Here is a 21,254-nt window from a genome sequence, read left to right on the forward strand (position 1 = left end):
CTGGGGGAAACGAGCAAGTCAGCACATAAGAGGATGACCAAAGACATGCCCATGTCCGTCTCTGAAAGAGACCCACACCCAAATTGACCTGTTTTGCTCAGTAATTTCATCCCAGAGGCCAGAGGCCTGCATGGCCTGATTTTGAGGAGAGACGAAGGGCAAGGAGCCAAAAGCTCATGGCCTTTTTTCTTGTTCACACATGGGGTGACCCATTCCATGCATTTCACACTACAAAGGGACATTGGATCAGACTCGCACAGCACCTGGGACTCATCATGATGTGGAAGAGTTGGGAAAAACCCCGAGCTCCAGGCAAACGTGAGTCATCATGCTGTGGACTCCAGTGGACAAAGTGCCCCAGCCTCAGGCATCTCAGAGATACCAGAGTCATAGCCTCATTCTTCCAAAAGTTCTGCTTTCATCAAAGGCATTTCCACACCTTTTAGCATCGTTCCTGAATCAACTGCTGCTTCTATGCAGTCTTGTGCTGCTGCCAAATTCCAAGGCATTGCCATTTGGTTGCTGTTCAAGGGCTCTTGAGACACCATGCTCTTTTGAATAATGATGGTTAGAAGGGACTGCTGGAGGTCCTCTGGGGCGATCTTCTGCTCTGAGCAGACAAAGCTTCCCACTTAGCTCAGGAAGCTCTGAGCCTTGTCCTGTTGACTTCTGAACTCTGCCACCGTTGGAAAGGTCACTGTCTCTAGGACAGCACGTCCAGGCCTGCACTGTGCCCCTCATGGGCCACCAGGAGATGGCCGTGAGCACTGTTTAGCAGTTACCGAGTAAGGTCTGGGGAGATGAGATTAATAGATTTCTTCATGCGGTCAGTACAATGACATCTCAGGGATGCCCACTTCTCTTTCTCATTCTCAGTCCAGTTGTTTCATCCCACTTTTAAAACCCACCCATATCGAGGTTTGATCTGAATGAGCCGAGAGACCTGAATGTGCTCCATGAAGACCATGAGGGCTGGATGTGTGAATGCCGCCTCGTCCACATTTAACTTTCATGCCATTGACTAGAAGCCCCTTCTGGGCAGAAGGTCTGACAGGAAGAAGAGGGAAAGTCTGTACAAGCAGAAGTTTCACTGTAAATCCTGGAAGGAGCCTTTACGCCTAATCCTGGTGTCTACTTCCCATCCACCTCCAGACCTCGCCCCATAACCCTGGGATCTCCTGGAGAGAGGTAGTGGCAGAGGACCAGGCAGAACGTGAGGACTGGAGCACATGATGCATACGGTAAGGCTGACGGCACTAGGGTGGTGGAGCCTAGTAAAGATGAGAAGGTGGGGAGCAGGAGATGGATGTAACTGCAAGAAAGCAGGAGGTCAGAAGCTGTTATCAGGGAATTTGGTCTGCTCAGAGCAGTAGGTTGGAGCAGAGGACCTCCAGACATCCATTCCAATTGTTGTAATTCTCAGGTATGCTGAATCAAAGAATCATTTTGATTGGAAGAGAGTCTCAGGATAATCAAGTCCAGCTGTTAACCTAACACTGTCACATGAGTCCTTGAGCAGCCAGCAAAAGGCCATGCCTTGGAAGACAGCAACAGTTCAAGATCACATAGAAGCACCAGTGGTTTCCAGAGGTATCTGGTGGTTTCTGGTATCGCTGGTGCACCTGAGGCCAGGACAACATGTCCACTGAAATTCACAGCAGGGTGACTCATGTTTGCCGGGAGTTCAGGGTTTTTCCCAGGTGCTCTGGGAGGCTGATCCAATGTCCCTTTGTAGTCTGAAATGCACAGAATGGGCCATGCCATTCCTGACCCAAGAAAAATGGCCATGAGCATTTGGCTCCCTGCCATGTACCTCTCCTCATAAGCAGCCCATGCAAGCCTCTGGGCTCTGGGGTTTCCTTGCCGAGCAAAACAGGTCCCTTTGGGTGTGGGTCTCTTTCAGGAAAGGACAAGGGCATCTCTTTGATCACAAAACCTGGATGTGGTAGAGCCTGATGAGTGTGAACAAGGTCCTTGTGGCTGTCACTCCAGCCCACAAGGGACTTCCCGCCAGCCCACAACAGTCTTTCCTTGCTGTTCAGCTTTGCCACATCCCTGTAGAGGTGCATCTCTTCTCCTGTATGAGATTGCACAGTCTTGACGTTCTGCTTCAACTTAGCCACAGTGTCCATTGCGTCTACAATGACCTGTGGGGAGAAATGTCTCTCAGGGTTAGATGGTGTGTCGGCACAGAAAACACTGGAGAATTGAATTGAGGTGTCCTTTAAAGCTGAACTTCACCGTGACTGGTGGTAGTGCTCACTATCAAGAAGGCAATGTGACAATCCATATCACAAAAGTCCACATAACATCTACCTGAGTACTAGCCTTAGACCTCGGACGTAATTTGCCTTATGAAGCTGGGACACAGATTAATTACTTTGGTGTCCAGCACTATGAAACAGGAGCACAACATTTGGGATGAAAGGAGCAAATAATTAACCACCAGTGAGGACTCATCAAGTGACAGCTACTATAAGTTGAGATGCTTCATGAGTAAGGAATGCTTGCAGCCACACAGGGCTCTAGGACACAGCATAAAAGCCTGTGCTGCTCCAGGCTCTGCATCCTCCTCTCTTGCCTCCCTTTCCTCAAGGAACGAGGTAAGCCTCTGTGTGCTCCATCTCTCCTCGTGGGCTGAACTGCTGTCATGGAGGCTACTCAGGTGGATCCTCGGGCTGCCTCAGCTTGGCCCTGCAATAGAACTGTTCAAGGGCTGTCACTTCTTTCCCTTTTGATGGGGTTGGCTGGGGAGAGCTGGGAAGAGGGGGTTTGTTTTGAGCACAAGGGGATGAATGGGGCTCAGCTGCAGGGAGGTCTGCTCAGCAGAATTTCTGCTTTAGACAGATGGTCTCTAACCAAATGGCCAAGTGCACCCAGTGCCTCCTTCAGTGCAGCACTGGTTGTTCTGGAGATGGGGTTTGATTAGGCTCTCCACAGGGGCTTTAAATCCACTGAGCTGGGTCCTGTCTCAAAAGCCATTCAGCCCTTCTGGACCATGCAACTCAGAGAGCACGGTGAGGGCCATGGCAGCTCTATGCACATTGTGTGTTTTCAAGAGCTGATTTCTGAGACACTTGTTCCATGCAGCCTATTTGTGCTGGAATACTTGCATCAACCTTCATCTGTGCTATGGCACTAGGTAATGCTTGAGGAGGTCCTTGTGGAATTGGCAAGCAGCTAGGCAATTCTTTGGTCCTAGGCATTCAAATCTAGCGCTAAGCTGAGATGTCACGCCTGTAGTACATGTCAGCAAGGTCAGTTTCTAGACATGGACCACGAAATGGAGACGGAGGGCAGTAAAGTGTATCTGCAGAGAGAACTGAGGACAAGAATGGCAGACTGAAGTTGGGATTCCGTGTTCCCTCTCTGCTCTGTGTTTCAGCTTTGCCTCCCTCACCGAGAGATGTCTTGCTTCAGACCATGTATCCCACCACCTTGTGGTTCCTGTGGCCCAACCCCACTTGCAAGCAGCTGCAGTGAGCCCTGTGTCGCCCGCTGTGGTGACTCGACGGTGGCCATCGAGGTCTCCCCGGTGGTGGTGACCCTGCCGGGCCCCATCCTCACCTCTTTCCCTCAGAACACAGTCGTGGGATCCTCTCTGTCAGCTGCTGTTGGGAGCACCCTCAGCACCGGGGGGGTTCCCATCTCTTCTGGGGGCTCCCTTGGTCTGGGGGGGTCAGGGCTGTGCCTGCCTCCCCCTCGCTGCCGTCTGAACTGCTGATCCTAGTGCATCATCCCTTCTGGAGCAGGAAGAATGACGGGGACTGCACAGCAGGAGTGTGGCCAGGGCTTGCAGATGGGCTGGGTGTCCTCATGCCGCCTGGCAGGAGGGACCTGTGCCCACGGCTCCTGGCTGCACATCAGGCCTCGCCGTGCCTCCTCTGGCTCTGCTCTGCTCTGAGCTCCTCGAGAAAGGGCTCGTTCTCTTCTGTTTTGCTGAACCTGCTGCTACTGGGGGGAGGGTGCTGGAGTTAGGGACTGCTCTTGCTGGGCTGGGATTGCCAGCAGGTAGAGCGGAATGGGGAAAGGCAAGCGCTTTGTGTGGAGCTTGTCCTTGGGAAATGGGCTGTTCTCTGTGTCCCCTCATACCCTGCAGACGTGTTTCTTGATCTCTCTTCTGTGCCACTGCATTTGCTCCTTCTCATTAAAGACTTTGTGCAGCATAGCTGGATGCTCATGGTGGCTTGTTCTCCTCCTCTGCCAGTTGTTCAGCAACCCTGCAAGAAAGAGGGATTACCTGCTCTTTCCTATGACAATGACTGTGTCCTCATGCTGGAACAGCGCCAGGGTGGCTGGAATTCTCTGACGTGACACCCAAACACCAAAAATAAGCAAGCAGGCAAGAGAAAGGCAGGAAAGCCTCAGAGAAATTGATTTCACAAGAAGCAATGGACAGGAGTGGAAATAAACTTAATGCCAGCAACAGTGGTGGTCAAGATGGGGAAAAGGTTCCCGGCAAGGTTGTAGATTCTCCATCTTAGAAGATGTGCAACATCCAAACAGATAAGGCCCTCAACAGCCTCCACTCCTTGACCCTGCTTTGAGCCAGGCTTGGCCTGCATGATCTGCACCTCAGCTCTTGTGTGATTTGCTGAGCCGCTGCTGGATCTCCTCATCCAGAAGTAGCCATCAGGAAGAGGGCAGCGGAGAGGGGGCAGGGCCAGACCTTGGGAAAGCTGCCAAGGTTTGTTGGGCACAGGGCAGGAGAAGGGGCACTGATGTCAGTCCCAGGGCTGGGAGCACAGGAGAGGAGGGATGATGGGAATGCATGAAAGAAGTGAGCCAACAGCAAGGCTGTTCAGGTGTGTGCATGCTGAGGAAAGCTCTGAGAGAGCTAAAACTTGAGGTCCCACTGAGATTTGAACTCAGATCGCTGGATTCAGAGTCCAGAGTGCTCACCATTACACCATGGGACCTGCTGAACACCTGTTGTCTTTCTCCTGTGGCCACTCTGGTGCAGCCATATTATTCTGGGTGAGCCTGGCACTCTCTCCAGCTCCCTGACCATCACCAAGTACAAGCTCCCTTCCTCCAGGGCCACCAGGCACCCGCTACTCACAGGGCTTTGCAAGGGAATGCCAGAGCTCTTTGCACAAGCCTGGCATGGCCTCTGTTATAAGGCCCAGCCTGCTAAGCCCTGAGAATCTCACTTTCTCCTCATAAGACCTGGGTTTTTTGCCAATTAAAACAGATTCACATCATGAAAAACAAAAAATTAAGCATAAAACAACACATTCCCTTTGCGCTGTCCAAGGGCCAGCTAGACTCCTTCACATCAGGCTCCTTTACCTGTGCAAGCTGGATGCATCTTCCCTTGCTCTTTCCGACCCTTTTTGTTCCTTCCTCCTCTCTCAGCCCGGCTTTTTCTGCCCTTTCTGGAATATGTTTTCACAGAGGGGCCACACACATTGCTGATGGCTCAGCTGTATCATGCAGCAGGTGCACTGCAGGCCTGGAACTGGCAGCGTCCAACACAGGCCTTCCCCTCACCACTTGTCGTAGAGGTGTTTCCCACACTACCAGGCTTGTCCTCCTCCCCAGCTGCAGAGCCCTGGAGGTCCCCTCTTGTGTCTGGGAAGCTGGGGATTGAGCTGCCTGGTGGGAAGGGAGAAACAGCAGTGTCCCCAGGACATCCCCTGCCTGCTGGGGGAGCTCTGTGCTGTGCTCTGCCTGCTGCTCCACAGCCCCCTCTGCCTTGCTGAGGGGCACTTTGGGAGTGGTGTCAGCTGAGAAAGCAAAGGAGAAGGTGTGAGTGGCAGAGAGAGGGGTCTGAGGGTGTGGGACAGCCCTGGGTGTCCAGAGGGCAGGAGGGCAGCAGTGCAGGGGGCATCTGGTGAAGGCTGCAAGGGAGAGGCAGTGTCTGTTGGGGCTGGGGTGAGGCCAAAAGCAAGTAGCAGAGGATGGTTTCGATCCATCGACCTCTGGGTTATGGGCCCAGCACGCTCCTGCTGCACCACTCTGCTCCCCCCAGCACCTCTGCAGGGACCTCCCAACCCTGCCTGACGCTGCCTGGCCCTGCCAGCACCAGCGCTGCTGCTCAGGCCTCCTGCCCTCCTCTTCCCTGCACCCATCACCAGGCAGGAACAAGCTCTCCCTGGAAACCTCAGTGCCCCCGCAGCCGGGCTGACAAGTGCAAGGGCCTGGCTTTGCCTTTCCTCCCACATCTCCTGCCTATAACCCCTCTCGAGGAGTTGCTTTTTGACCACCCAGCCTGGCTCTGCAGGCGCTTTGTGGGATGTTCTCACCCAGTGAGAGCAGTTTGCGTTTGGCTTTTCAGATCACATTGACCCTGAGGTCAAAGCTCTTACTCCTGGGCACTGTTGGTTCCTGGAAGCAAGTTGTATAGCAGCTGGGGCCATGTTCTTCACACTGGCTGGCAGGGCCTTGCCCAGCCCATGCTGTGCTGCACTCCCCCACAGCTCCCACCTTGTCCTTCCTTCTGACGCAGCCCTGCCCTTGCTGCTCCCTGACAGCCAAGGGCTGCCCCTGCCACCGTGCAGGGTGCCAGCGAGTCAGAGGAACCTTTCTTCTCCACGCCTTCAGCTTGTCCTGCCCAAGACTGCTGGCTGTGGAGGTGGCTCCCAGTCACCCCAGGGCAAGGCTGGCCCAGCCAGACGGGGTGGTAGCCAGTCTTAGATGCTGCAAGGTGTCCCAGGAAGGCTCTGGGCAGGCTGAGCTGGTAGAACCTGTTGGTGAAGGTGAGGGACAAGGTGGCAGTGCTGAGACCTGCATCTCTCGGCATGTTTTTGCTCATTGCCTCTTCCATGCATGGACCAGAGCACGCAGCAAGCAGGCAGAGGAGACAAAAGCAAAAGCAGGATGGAGAGGGTTGGCATGTGGGTGCGGATGGGAGCATGGAGAGAGCAGCTGCAGCCTGCCTGCTGCAGGAGCTGTTGCTCAGGAGAGAGTATATGACTGCAGATCAAGAGGTCCCTGGCTCAGATCCACATTGCTCTTCTACTGCCCCTTTCCTTCTTCATCAATGCTGCCAACCTCCCTGAGCTTCCCTTTTGCTTGCGCTGCTTCCAGCACCCTCAGTGTCATGGCTGTGTGGAACAGACCACGCACCAGCAACGCGATTTTCTCTCCTTCTCTGGGCCCTCTCTGCATGGGCCCCTCAGGGTTTCCCTTTCCTTTTAAAAACCCACCCAGGCAGGCTACCTGCACCCCTCCTCCACTGCTGTTCTGTTGGGAGCAGCTTGCACGCATCTGAAAGCAGCCGTCTGGGAAGCCTCCGGCTCTTTTCTATCCACCCATCAGGGTCTAGTAATGGAAAGCGAGGGTACCCTGATGCCACAGTCACACCACATCCTCTTTTGCACTTCTATGTCTTTCCCAGTAAAGGAGGAGAGAGGAGAAACCCACCTCCACCCCCCCATCTCATCCCTGGGCCAATATGGAAACCTGGGGAAGCTGTCTCTGTGTGCAAATGCTGGGATATGTCAGGCAGAATTCCCCCAGGATGCCAGGTAAGGCCTGTCACACCAGTCTGTCGTCATGACACCTAAAGCAAGGAGCACTTTGTGAAAGCTGGCATGATCTCAGAACCATGAGGTGTCTTTCCTTCTTTGATAGCAATGAGGGCCATGGTGTGCAGGCTCTCTTTGGAGATGAGCTGCTGTAGTTTCAGGTGTGGGGAAGACAGCTGGTGGGGCTGTGTTGCTGGGGATGTCAGGTGAGATGAGGCTGTGAAGTTCTGGTGAAGAACCAACAACAGTGGAGCCCTTTTCATGGCTCCTACTCAGCACTGGCCCTTTCCCTTCCCCCAGCTTGCCTAGCTTGGCAATGGGAGCAGGATTGCCCATTCATCCCAGAGGTTCTGTGGGGAAGGAGGACAGGTGCTGTAGGCAAGGGGGTATGACTCTCTCCCTGGGCGGCAGGTCCAGTGTGGAGCTGAGTCCCACAGCTGCAGAATGGTCAGTTGCCAGCAGCCCAAAAGGGAACTGCAGGCCGTAGTTGGCAGGATTCGAACCTGCGCGGGGAAACCCCAATAGGATTTCTAGTCCATCGCCTTCACCACTCGGCCACAACTACCTGCTCCAGGTCTCTCTGTCCCGCTCCTCACATGCCCCGTGCAATGACACCTGGCTCCCTGGGGGCTTCAGGGCCAGGCTTCACTCCAAGCCCTGCATTGGGGACCTCCACTGAGCAGGACAGGTGGCAGGCTTCCAGAGGCCTCGACAGCTGTCACCACAGGGGCTATGGCTGCAGGTCCCAGCGCCTTGTCCTCAGATGGGCTCCTGCCATATCCTGCTATTGATAAAAGGAACAAAAGCCATTTAGAAACCCAACTAGGCATAATGTAGCAACACTAGGCCTAATGTAACAAGACCAGGTATAATGTAACACAAACTTAATACAGAATACAGTAGCTATATAGAGACTGGACATGAGGCAAAGCAGGATGTCCTTCGTTTGCAAGGTGAGCAAGCAGAATGTTCCACTAGATGAAGAAGAGCTACGTGATGTTTTCTGTGTAGAAGAACAAAACGACAACGTGTGTGCTCAAGAAACAGGGTCAAAGAGCGGACACTTGTAATTCAAGGGGTACCATGCTGCGAAGACCACCGGGGGCCACTAGAGACCCCAGATGAAGACCTTCGGATCCCAAAAAAGAACTTCCAACATAGGGCACGTTTATTTAAATAATCTACATTTAATGCATGAACTAAGTGGTAGAAACAAATGAATATGCAATTAGTATGTGTAATAAATACCAAGAAGCATGAGTCCTGCACACGTGCTCGATTAGAGGAACGATCCTTGGAGTGTCTGGTGCGCTGCAATCAAAGTACCTGCTTTTTAACACTTTCAAAACAGTGTTAAGGAGTATTTTTTCTGAGTTTTCAGTATCACTATGAGGATGATGCTGATTTCATGCCCCAGATAGCATCTTGACTGCTTCCAGGGAAGAAGGATAGGCAACTTTGTGGAGACAACCAGGGATGAAGGTAGTTGTGGAGTAGCATATTAGATCCCACTTTCCTTCTCTAATTTAACTCCTCTCCTCTCCTTTCCCCTCTTCTCCTCTCCTCTCCTCTCCTCTCCTCTCCTCTCCTGTCTTCTCCTGTCCTCTCCTCTCGTCTGACTCCTCATGTCCTCTCCTCAGCCATTAATCTCTCACCCTATACTCATAGCAGAACTACTCCACACCCCTGATAATGTTTGTGTTCTCCTCTGGAGCCACTCAAGCAGATCCAGTACTCAAGGTGGGGTCTCACAAAAGCAGAATAAAGTGGAGTAGAGGGGGACAATGACCTCCACTGACCTTCTGATCACACTGCTTCTGACACAGCCCACGATACAACCAGCTTTCTGGACTGCAAGCACACAGTGCCAGCTTAGTTTCAGATTTTTCATCCGCCAACACTGCCAAGACATTCTCTGCAGGACTGCCTCAAACCCATCATGGCCCAGCCTGTATCCATGTTTGGGATTGCCCTGACCCAGGCACAGGACCTCACACTTGGCCTTGTTGAATTTAATGAGCTTTGCACACCCCACCCCTCTAGCCTGTCAAGGTCCCTCTGGATGGCATCACTCAGCTTGGCGTCACCTGCAATCTCCCTTGAAGGTGCACTCAACCCCACTGTCCATTTGTCTGGCAAAGATGTTAAAATATACTGATCCCAACATGGACCCCGGAGGACACCATTCATCACTGGTCTCCACCTGGACCTCAAGACATTGACCACAAGTCTTTGAGTGTGACCATCCAGCCAATTCCTTATACAACGCCTGGTCCACATCTCTAATCAATGTCTTTCCATTTCAGAGACCAGGATGCTGTGTTGGGCAGTATTAAATGTTGCACGCAAATAGATGACATCCGTCACTCCTCCGTTATCCACCAATGTTGCTACCCCACAATACAGAGTCACTCAGTTTGTCTGGCATGATTTGCCCTTGGGGAAGCCAGGTGGGCTACTACCAGTCACCTCTTCGTTTTCCATGTCCCTTAGCCTAGTTTCCAGGAGGATCCGCCACAGCATTCAGTCAGGGGAAGACATGCACCTGCCCCAATACTCCTGCACCTGGAGAAGCAATGACTGCTGAGCAGCACTGAGGAGAGAAATGCATCATCTGGAAGACTAAACAGAGACACTGGATGTTCCTTTGTTCTTGGCTACCTGCTTGTGTGTAGGAGGCCTTAGTTTACTGCTGAGCACCTTATGTGCCTTTTTCCACCAAAACATCAATGACTAGCAAAGTGCATCAGCAAAAGGAAAGGAGGGATAACCCTGACCACCAAATGCCAGGAGTCGGGCTGAGATTCAGGCTTAGAAAAGCAACTTCTCCCCGCCTGATTCTGAAGATGCCCTCCACAGCTCAGCTAAGCACACATGTCCATTTTTTCCTGTCACCTCAGGAAGCGTTGTCATCTCAGCCCAGTTCATCAAGGGGCTTCTGTCTTCTGCCAGGAGGTACTCAGGGCAGGCACTGAGAAGTCGCTGCTTCCTGAGCACACATGCATGATGCTCTGGGTATACTGGCAGAAGACATGAGGTCAGATCTTGGATGCTTTCAGTGGCCGGAGTCAAGACTGACCCTGAGAGAGATCACAAGGCTTGATAAGGAGGTTAAAGACTCATACTTCATTTCCCTGAGGCTTTTTCATTTTTCTCATGCCCGCTTGCTTATTTTGGTGTCCTAGTATCATCCCAGGGATGTCTATTCACAATTAGTGTTAAGATTAGGAGAGAAGCCAAGGCTCTTCCTTGCAGAGCAGATGACTGTGTGAGAAAAGAGAGGGAGAACAAACCACCAAGATTCTCCACGAATACTGCTCAAAGTCTTTAATGAGAAGGAGCAAAAGCAGTGGCACAGAAGAGAGATCAAGAAACACGTCTGCAGGATTCAGGGAGACACAGAGAACAGCCCATTTCCCAAGGACAAGCTCCACACAAAGCGCTTGCCTTTCCCCATTCTGCTCTACCTGCTGGCAATCCCAGCCCAGCAAGAGCAGTCCCTAACTCCAGCACCCTCCCCCCAGTAGCAGGAGGTTCAGCAAAACAGAAGAGAACGAGCCCTTTCTCCAGGAGCTCGGAGCAAGGCGGAGCCAGAGGAGGCACGCCGAGGCCTGATGTGCAGCCAGGAGCCGTGGGCACAGGACACCCAGCCCATCTGCAAGCCCTGGCCATACTGCTGCTGTGCAGTCCCCGTCAGTCTTCCTGCTCCAGAAGGGATGGTGTACCAGGTTCAGCAGTTCAGACGGCAGCGAGGGGGAGGCAGGCACAGCCCTGACCCCCCCAGACCAAGGGAGCCCCCAGAAGAGATGGGAACCCCCCCGGTGCTAAGGGTGCTCCCAACAGCAGCTGACAGAGAGGATCCCACGACTGTGTTCTGAGGGAAAGAGGTGAGGATGGGGCCCGGCAGGGTCACCACCACCGGGGAGACCTCGATGGCCACCGTCGAGTCACCACAACGGGCGACACAGGGCTCACTGCAGCTGCTTGCAAGTGGGGTTGGGCCACAGGAACCACTAGGTGGTGGGATACATGGTCTGAAGCAAGACATCTCTCGGTGAGGGAGGCAAAGCTGAAACACAGAGCAGAGAGGGAACACGAAACCCCAACTTCAGTCTGTCGTTCTTGTCCTCAGTTCTCTCTGCAGATACACTTTACTGCCCTCCATCCCCATTTGGAGGTCCATGTCTAGAAATTGATCTTACTGACATGTACTACAGGCATGACATCTCAGCTTAGCGCTAGATTTGAATGCCTAGGACCAAAGAAGTGCCTAACTGCTTGCTGATTCCACAAGGACCTCCTCATGCATTACCTAGTGCCATAGCACAGATGAAGGCTGGTGCAACTATTCCAGCACAAATAGGCTGCATGGAACAAGTGTCTCAGAAATCAGCTCTTGAAAACACACAATGTGCATAGAGCTGCCATGGCCCTCACCGTGCTCTCTGAGTTGCATGGTCCAGAAGGGCTGAACTGCTTTTGGGCAGGACCCAGCTCAGTGGATTTAAATCCCCTGTGGAGAGCCTAATCAAACCCCATCTCCAGAACAACCAGTGCTGCACTGAAGGAGGCACTGGGTGCACTTGGCCATTTGGTTAGAGACCATCTGTCTAAAGCAGAAATTCTGCTGAGCAGAGCTCCCTGCAGCTGAGCCCCGTTCATCCTCTTGTGCTTCAGAGAACCTCTCTCTTCCCAGCTCTCCCCAGCCAACCCCATCAAAAGGGAAAGAAGTGACAGCCCTTGAACCGTTCTATTGCAGGGCCAAGCTGAGGCAGCCCAAGGATCCACCTGAGTAGCCTCCATGACAGCAGTTCAGCCCACAGGGAGAGATGGAGCACACAGAGGCTTACCTGGTTCCTCAAGGAAAGGGAGGCAAGAGAGGAGGATGCAGAGCCTGGAGCAGCACAGGCTTTTATGCTGTGTCCCAGAGCCCCATGGGGCCACAAACATTCCTTACTCATGAAGCATCTAATCACCCAGTAGTTACTGCTTTCCAAAGCCTTTGTGGTGATTATGCCCTCACCTCTTTCATCTGAAATTTTCTACTCCGTAGGGCTGCTCTCAATCCCGTCATAGCCCAGCCTGTACCCATGGTTGGAATTCCACTGACCCAGGTGCAGGACCTTACACTTCGCCTTGCTGAACTTCCTGTCATTTGCACAACCCTTCTCTCCATTCTGTCAAGGTCCCTCTGGATCGCACCCCTTCTCTCTGGTTTACCAAGCACATCACTCAGCTTGGTGTCATCTGAAACTCACTGTGGATCCCACTGTCCATGTCCCCAACAAACATGTTGAACAATACTGGTCCCAACACAAACCCCTGAGAGACACAACTCATCACGGGTCTCCACTTGGACTTCAAGACATAGATGGCAACTCTTTGAGTGTGACCATCCAGACAATTCCTTATACAATGAGTGGTCCACTTGTCAAATGCATGCCTCTCTGTTATGGAATCAAGGATGTTGTGTGAGACAATACTAAATGCTCCAGACAGGTGGACGACCTTAAACGTTCCTCTGTTATCACTGATGTTGAAATGTGGGTTTGGTGTGGTGGTTTTTTTGAGTTTGGTTTGTTTCTTTGTTTCTGGTTTGTCGTTTTGGGGTTTTTTATATACGTAATTTTTAATTTTAATTTTTATTATTACTGGTACATCATTCCCGCAGCCCATGCCTTTGCATTCTGTGAACTATGTATCATGGTTAGGCACATGTGGTTAAGATGGAGGGAAGTAGTTGCTGAGTGCCTCCACCATCTCCATGTCAGTTGTAGCCAGGTGTCCCATTTCACTCATCAGGGAAGTAGAGTTTCTTCACTTGTTGTCCTATGTATCTGAAGAAACCCATCTTGCAATTTTTCACATCCCACGCCAAGTTCGGCTCCTTGGCTTCCTGATCCCCTCCTTGCACTCCTGGGCTATTTCCCCATAATCCCCCCAGGATGTGTATCCCTGCCTCCACTGCCTGTGCATTTAAGTTTTGCCTCTTAGTTTGGCTAAGAGGTATTTGGCAAGCTGGCCTCCTGCTTCCCCTGTACGACTTCTTGCACACCAAGACTGAGCGTTCTAGCAGTCTAAGAAAAAGGTCTTTCAATATCTCCCAGCTCTTGTTCACTTGTGTATCTCTGAGTGCAGTTTCCCAAGAGATCCCATGCACAAGTGCCCCAAACAACTGAAAGTTTTCCTTCCTGAGGTTTAGGGTCCTGACCCTACTTTTTACTCGTCCTGTATCTCTCAAGATTGAGAATCCCTCCAGGCCATGATTGCTGCAGCCAGGCCTACCCACAGTCTTGACACCTTAGATAAGTTCTTCCACATTAGTAGACAACAGATCAAGCAGTGCCTCTCCTCTGGATGAACTCTCCATCACCCGTAATAATAACTTGTCCTTAATAGACTCGAGTAGTTTCCCGGACGGCTTGCAGTTTGCCGTGCTGCTTTGGCACCAGATGTCTGGGTGGTTGAAGTTCTCTATCAGCATCAGGGCTTTGTGAGTGTGGTACTTTCTCCAGTGGGTCACCAGAGACACACACAAGAGAGTGGGAAGGTTCAAGACTGCATAAAGCCACTTCTCCAGAGATGTGGCAAAGTTCAGTGGCAGAGAAGGGTCATTGTGGGTTGGAGGGAAGTTGCTTGCAACCAGGACTGAGGACCACAAGGTCCTCAAATATGCTTATCAGGCTCTGCCACAGTCTGGTTTTTTCTTCCCATGAGCCCAGGGAATAAAGGGGTCAGGGAGGTCTCTTTCAAGTAACCTCTCCATGGGATCTTCATAGCTATGTCCCTTGATGACTTGGCCAGGCCCTCGTGTTTCTTCCAGCCAGGGGTCTGGGTTCAGCTTGGAAAGTGGAGAACCTGTGGGAAACGAGCAAGTGGGCACGTAAGAGGATGATCAAAGACGCCCACGTCCTTCTCTGAAAGAGACCCACACCCAAATTGACCTGTTTTGCTCAGTAGTTTCATCCCAGAGGCCCAAGGCCTGCATGGCCTGATTTTGAGGAGAGACGAAGGGCAAGGAGCCAAAAGCTCATGGCCTTTTTTCTTGGTCACACATGGGGTGTCCCATTCCATACATTACAGACTACAAAGGGACATTGGATCAGACTCGCACAGCACCTGGGACTCATCATGATGTGGAAGAGTTGGGAAAAACCCCGAGCTCCAGGCAAACGTGAGTCATCATGCTGTGGACTCCAGTGGACAAAGTGCCCCAGTCTCAAGCATCTCAGAGATACCAGTCATAGCCTCATTCTTCCAAAAGTTCTGCTTTCATCAAAGGCATTTCCACACCTTTTAGCATCGTTCCTGAATCAACTGCTGCTTCTATGCAGTCTTGTGCTGCTGCCACCTTCCAAGGTATTGCCATTTGGTTGCTGTTCAAGGGCTCTTGAGACACCATGCTCTTTCGAATAATGATGGTTAGAAGGGACTGCTGGAGGACCTCTGGGGAGATCTCGGGCTCTGAGCAGACAAAGCTTCCCACTTAGGTCAGGAAGCTCTGAGCCTTGTCCTGTTGACTTCTGAACTCTGCCACCGTTGGAAAGGTCACTGTCTCTAGGACAGCACGTCCAGGCCTGCACTGTGCCCCTCGTGGGCCACCAGGAGATGGCCGTGAGCACTGCTTAGCAGTTACCGAGTAAGGTCTGGGGAGATGAGATTAATAGATTTCTTCATGCGGTCAGTACAATGACATCTCAGGGATGCCCACTTCTCTTTCTCATTCTCAGTCCGGTTGTTTCATCCCACTTTTAAAACCCACCCATATCGTGGTTTGATCGGAATGAGGTAAGAGACCTGAATATGCTCCATGAAGACCATGAGGGCTGGATGTGTGAATGCCACCTCGTCCGCATTTGACTTTCATGCCATTGACTAGAAGCCCCTTCTGGGCAGAAGGTCTGACAGGAAGAAGAGGGAAAGTCTGTACACGCAGAAGTTTCACTGTAAATCCTGGAAGGAGCCTTTACTCCTAATCCTGGTGTCTACTTCCCATCCACCTCCAGACCTCGCCCCATAACCCTGGGATCTCCTGGAGAGAGGTAGTGGCAGAGGACCAGGCAGAACGTGAGGACTGGAGCACATGATGCATACGGTAAGGCTGACGGCACTAGGGTGGTGGAGCCTAGTAAAGATGAGAAGGTGGGGAGCAGGAGATGGATGTAACTGCAAGAAAGCAGGAGGTCAGAAGCTGTTATCAGGGAATTTGGTCTGCTCAGAGCAGTAGGTTGGAGCAGAGGACCTCCAGACATCCATTCCAATTGTTGTAATTCTCAGGTATGCTGAATCAAAGAATCATTTTGATTGGAAGAGAGTCTCAGGATAATCAAGTCCAGCTGTTAACCTAACACTGTCACATGAGCCTTGAGCAGCCAGCAAAAGGCCATGCCTTGGAAGACAGCAACAGTTCAAGATCACGTAGAAGCACCAGTGGTTTCTAGAGGTATCTGGTGGTTTCTGGTATCGCTGGTGCACCTGAGGCCAGGACAACATGTCCACTGAAATTCACAGCAGGGTGACTCGTGTTTGCCGGGAGTTCAGGGTTTTTCCCAGGTGCTCTGGGAGGCTGATCCAATGTCCCTTTGTAGTCTGAAATGCACGGAATGGGCCATGCCATTCCTGAACCAAGAAAAATGGCCATGAGCATTTGGCTCCCTGCCCTGTACCTCTCCTCATAAGCAGCCCATGCAAGCCTCTGGGCTCTGGGGTTTCCTTGCCGAGCAAAACAAGTCCCTTTGGGTGTGGGTCTCTTTAAGGAAAGGACAAGGGCATCTCTTTGATCACAAAACCTGGATGTGGTAGAGCCTGATGAGTGTGAACAAGGTCCTTGTGGCTGTCACTCCAGCCCACAAGGGACTTCCCGCCAGCCCACAACAGTCTTTCCTTGCTGTTCAGCTTTGCCACATTCCTGTAGAGGTGCATCTCTTCTCCTGTATGAGATTGCACAGTCTTGACGTTCTGCTTCAACTTAGCCACAGTGTCCATTGCGTCTACAATGACCTGTGGGGAGAAATGTCTCTCAGGGTTAGATGGTGTGTCGGCACAGAAAACACTGGAGAATTGAATTGAGGTGTCCTTTAAAGCTGAACTTCACCGTGACTGGTGGTTGTGCTCACCATCAAGAAGGCAATGTGACAATCCATATCACAAAAGACCACATAACATCTACCTGAGTACTAGCCTTAGACCTCGGACGTAATTTGCCTTATGAAGCTGGGACACAGATTAATTACTTTGGTGTCCAGCAGTATGAAACAGGAGCACAACATTTGGGATGAAAGGAGCAAGTAATTAACCACCAGCGAGGACTCATCAAGTGACAGCTACTATAAGTTGAGATGCTTCATGAGTAAGGAATGCTTGCAGCCACACAGGGCTCTAGGACACAGCATAAAAGGCTGCACTGCTCCAGGCTCTGCATCCTCCTCTCTTGCCTCCCTTTCCTCGAGGAACGAGGTAAGACTCTGTGTGCTCCATCTCTCCTCGTGGGCTGAACTGCTGTCATGGAGGCTACTCAGGTGGATCCTCGGGCTGCCTCAGCTTGGCCCTGCAATAGAACTGTTCAAGGGCTGTCACCTCTTTCCCTTTTGATGGGGTTGGCTGGGGAGGGCTTGGAAGAGGGGGTTTGTTTTGAGCACAAGGGGATGAATGGGGCTCAGCTGCAGGGAGGTCTGCTCAGCAGAATTTCTACTTTAGACAGATGGTCTCTAACCAAACGACCAAGTACACCCAGTGCCTCCTTCAGTGGAACACTGGTTGTTCTGGAGATGGGGTTTGATTAGGTTCTCCACAGGGGCTTTAAATCCACTGAGCTGGGTCCTGCCCAAAAGCAGTTCAGCCCTTCTGGACCATGCAACTCAGAGAGCACGGTGAGGGCCATGGCAGCTCTATGCATATTGTGTGTTTTCAAGAGCTGATTTCTGAGACACTTGTTCCACGCAGCCTATTTGTGCTGGAATAGTTGCACCAACCTTCATCTGTGCTTTTGCAGTGGGTAATGCTTGAGGAGGTCCTTGTGGAATCGGCAAGCAGTTAGGCACTTATTTGGTCCTAGGCATTCAAATCTAGCGCTAAGCTGAGATGTCACGCCTGTAGTACATGTCAGCAAGGTCAGTTTCTAGACATGGACCACCAAATGGAGACGGAGGGCAGTAAAGTGTATCTGCAGAGGGAACTGAGGACAAGAACGACAGGCTGAAGTTGGGATTCCGTGTTCCCTCTCTGCTCTGTGTTTCAGGTTTGCCTCCCTCACCGAGAGATGTCTTGCTTCAGACCCTGTATCCCACCACCTTGTGGTTCCTGTGGCCCAACCCCACTTGCAAGCAGCTGCAGTGAGCCCTGTGTCGCCCGCTGTGGTGACTCAACGGTGGCCATCGAGGCCTCCCCGGTGGTGGTGACCCTGCCGGGCCCCATCCTCACCTCTTTCCCTCAGAACACAGTCGTGGGATCCTCTCTGTCAGCTGCTGTTGGGAGCACCCTTAGCACCGGCGGGGTTCCCATCTCTTCTGGGGGCTCCCTTGGTCTGGGGGGGTCAGGGCTGTGCCTGCCTCCCCCTCGCTGCCGTCTGAACTGCTGAACCTAGTGCATCATCCCTTCTGGAGCAGGAAGAATGACGGGGACTGCACAGCAGGAGTGTGGCCAGGGCTTGCAGATGGGCTGGGTGTCCTCATGCTGCCTGGCAGGAGGGACCTGTGCCCACGGCTCCTGGCTGCACATCAGGCCTCGCCGTGCCTCCTCTGGCTCTGCTCTGCTCTGAGCTCCTCGAGAAAGGGCTCGTTCTCTTCTGTTTTGCTGAACCTGCTGCTACTGGGGGGAGGGTGCTGGAGTTAGGGACTGCTCTTGCTGGGCTGGGATTGCCAGCAGGTAGAGCAGAATGGGGAAAGGCAAGCGCTTTGTGTGGAGCTTGTCCTTGGGAAATGGGCTGTTCTCTGTGTCCCCTCATACCCTGCAAACGTGTTTCTTGATCTCTCTTCTGTGCCACTGCATTTGCTCCTTCTCATTAAAGACTTTGTGCAGCATAGCTGGAGGCTCATGGTGGCTTGTTCTCCTCCTCTGCCAGTTGTTCAGCAACCCTGCAAGAAAGAGGGATTACCTGCTCTTTCCTATGACAATGACTGTGTCCTCATGCTGGAACAGCGCCAGGGTGGCTGGAATTCTCTGACGTGACACCCAAACACCAAAAATAAGCAAGCAGGCAAGAGAAAGGCAGGAAAGCCTCAGAGAAATTGATTTCACAGGAAGCAATGGACAGGAGTGGAAATAAACTTAATGCCAGCAACAGTGGTGGTCAAGATGGGGAAAAGGTTCCCGGCAAGGTTGTAGATTCTCCGTCTTAGAAGATGTGCAACATCCAAACAGATAAGGCCCTCAACAGCCTCCACTCCTTGACCCTGCTTTGAGCCAGGCTTGGCCTGCATGATCTGCACCTCAGCTCTTGTGTGATTTGCTGAGCCATTGCTGGATCTCCTCATCCAGAAGCAGCCATCAGGAAGAGGGCAGCGGAGAGGGGGCAGGGCCAGACCTTGGGAAAGCTGCCAAGGTTTGTTGGGCACAGGGCAGGAGAAGGGGCACTGATGTCAGTCCCAGGGCTGGGAGCACAGGAGAGGAGGGATGATGGGAATGCATGAAAGAAGTGAGCCAACAGCAAGGCTATTCAGGTGTGTGCATGCTGAGGAAAGCTCTGAGAGAGCTAAAACTTGAGGTCCCACTGAGATTTGAACTCAGATCGCTGGATTCAGAGTCCAGAGTGCTCACCATTACACCATGGGACCTGCTGAACACCTGTTGTCTTTCTCCTGTGGCCACTCTGGTGCAGCCATATTATTCTGGGTGAGCCTGGCACTCTCTCCAGCTCCCTGACCATCACCAAGTACAAGCTCCCTTCCTCCAGGGCCACCAGGCACCCGCTACTCACAGGGCTTTGCAAGGGAATGCCAGAGCTCTTTGCACAAGCCTGGCATGGCCTCTGTTATAAGACCCAGCCTGCTAAGCCCTGAGAATCTCGCTTTCTCCTCATAAGACCTGGGTTTTTTGCCAATTAAAACGGATTCACATCATGAAAAACAAAAAATTAAGCATAAAACAACACATTCCCTTTGCGCTGTCCAAGGGCCAGCTAGACTCCTTCACATCAGGCTCCTTTATCTGTGCAAGCTGGATGCATCTTCCCTTGCTCTTTCCGACCCTTTTTGTTCCTTCCTCCTCTCTCAGCCCAGCTTTTTCTGCCCTTTCTGGAATATGTTTTCACAGAGGGGCCACACACATTGCTGATGGCTCAGCTGTATCATGCAGCAGGTGCACTGCAGGCCTGGAACTGGCAGCGTCCAACACAGGCCTTCCCCTCACCACTTGTCTTAGAGGTGTTTCCCACACTACCAGGCTTGTCCTCCTCCCCAGCTGCAGAGCCCTGGAGGTCCCCTCTTGTGTCTGGGAAGCTGGGGATTGAGCTGCCTGGTGGGAAGGGAGAAACAGCAGTGTCCCCAGGACATCCCCTGCCTGCTGGGGGAGCTCTGTGCTGTGCTCTGCCTGCTGCTCCACAACCCCCTCTGCCTTGCTGAGGGGCACTTTGGGAGTGGTGTCAGCTGAGAAAGCAAAGGGGAAGGTGTCAGAGCCAGAGAGAGGGGGCTGAGGGTGTAGGACAGCCCTGGGTGTCCAGAGGGCAGGAGGGCAGCAGTGCAGGGGGCACCTGGTGAAGGCTGCAAGGGAGAAGCAGTGTCTGTTGGGGCTGGAGCGAGGCCAAAAGCAAGTAGCAGAGGATGGTTTCGATCCATCGACCTCTGGGTTATGGGCCCAGCACGCTCCCGCTGCACCACTCTGCTCCCCCCAGCAGCTCTGTAGCGACCTCCCAGCCCTGCCTGATGCTGCCTGGCCCTGCCAGCACCAGCGCTGCTGCTCAGGCCTCCTGCCCTCCTCTTCCCTGCACCCATCACCAGGCAGGAATAAGCTCTCCCTGGAAACCTCATTGCGCCCGTACCCGGGCTGACAAGTGCAAGGGCCTGGCTTTGCCTTTCTCCCCACATCTCCTGCCTATAACCCCTCTCGAGGAGTTGCTTTTTGACCACCCGGCCTGGCTCTGCAGGCGCTGTGTGGGATGTTCTCACCCAGTGAGAGCAGTTTGCGTTTGGCTTTTCAGATCACATTGACCCTGAGGTCAAAGCTCTTACTCCTGGGCACTGTTGGTTCCTGGAAGCAAGTTGTATATCAACTGGGGCCATGTTCTTCACACTGGCTGGCAGGGCCTTGCCCAGCCCATGCTGTGCTGCACTCCCCCACAGCTCCCACCTTGTCCTTCCTTCTGACGCAGCCCTGCCCTTGCTGCTCCCTGACAGCCAAGGGCTGCCCCTGCCACCGTGCAGGGTGCCAGCGAGTCAGAGGAACCTTTCCTCTCCACGCCTTCAGCTTGTCCTGCCCAAGACTGCTGGCTGTGGAGGTGGCTCCCAGTCACCCCAGGGCAGGGCTGGCCCAGCCAGACGGGGTGGTAGCCAGTCTTAGATGCTGCAAGGTGTCCCAGGAAGGCTCTGGGCAGGCTGAGCTGGTAGAACCTGTTGGTGAAGGCGAGGGACAAGGTGGCAGTGCTGAGACCTGCATCTCTCGGCATGTTTTTGCTCATTGCCTCTTCCATGCATGGACCAGAGCACGCAGCAAGCAGGCAGAGGAGACAAAAGCAAAAGCAGGATGGAGAGGGTTGGCATGTGGGTGCGGATGGGAGCATGGAGAGAGCAGCTGCAGCCTGCCTGCTGCAGGAGCTGTTGCTCAGGAGAGAGCATATGACTGCAGATCAAG

At 52.7% G+C, this 21,254-nt stretch overlaps 3 non-coding genes across 3 annotated transcripts; all 3 read right to left on the reverse strand.

The window, feature by feature from the left end:
- Window positions 1-4,847: 4,847 nt before the first annotated feature.
- Window positions 4,848-4,919, reverse strand: TRNAQ-CUG (transfer RNA glutamine (anticodon CUG)). The gene has a single exon. It is a non-coding gene; the product is annotated as a tRNA-Gln (tRNA).
- Window positions 4,920-7,954: 3,035 nt separating this feature from the next.
- On the reverse strand, window positions 7,955-8,037 carry TRNAS-AGA (transfer RNA serine (anticodon AGA)). Its single transcript has one exon. It is a non-coding gene; the product is annotated as a tRNA-Ser (tRNA).
- An 11,134-nt stretch (window positions 8,038-19,171) lies between these two features.
- On the reverse strand, window positions 19,172-19,243 carry TRNAQ-CUG (transfer RNA glutamine (anticodon CUG)). Its single transcript has one exon. It is a non-coding gene; the product is annotated as a tRNA-Gln (tRNA).
- Between the last annotated feature and the right edge of the window lie 2,011 nt (window positions 19,244-21,254).

The sequence above is a fragment of the Caloenas nicobarica genome, chromosome 10 (assembly GCF_036013445.1).
Source record: "Caloenas nicobarica isolate bCalNic1 chromosome 10, bCalNic1.hap1, whole genome shotgun sequence".
Lineage (NCBI taxonomy): Eukaryota > Metazoa > Chordata > Aves > Columbiformes > Columbidae > Caloenas > Caloenas nicobarica.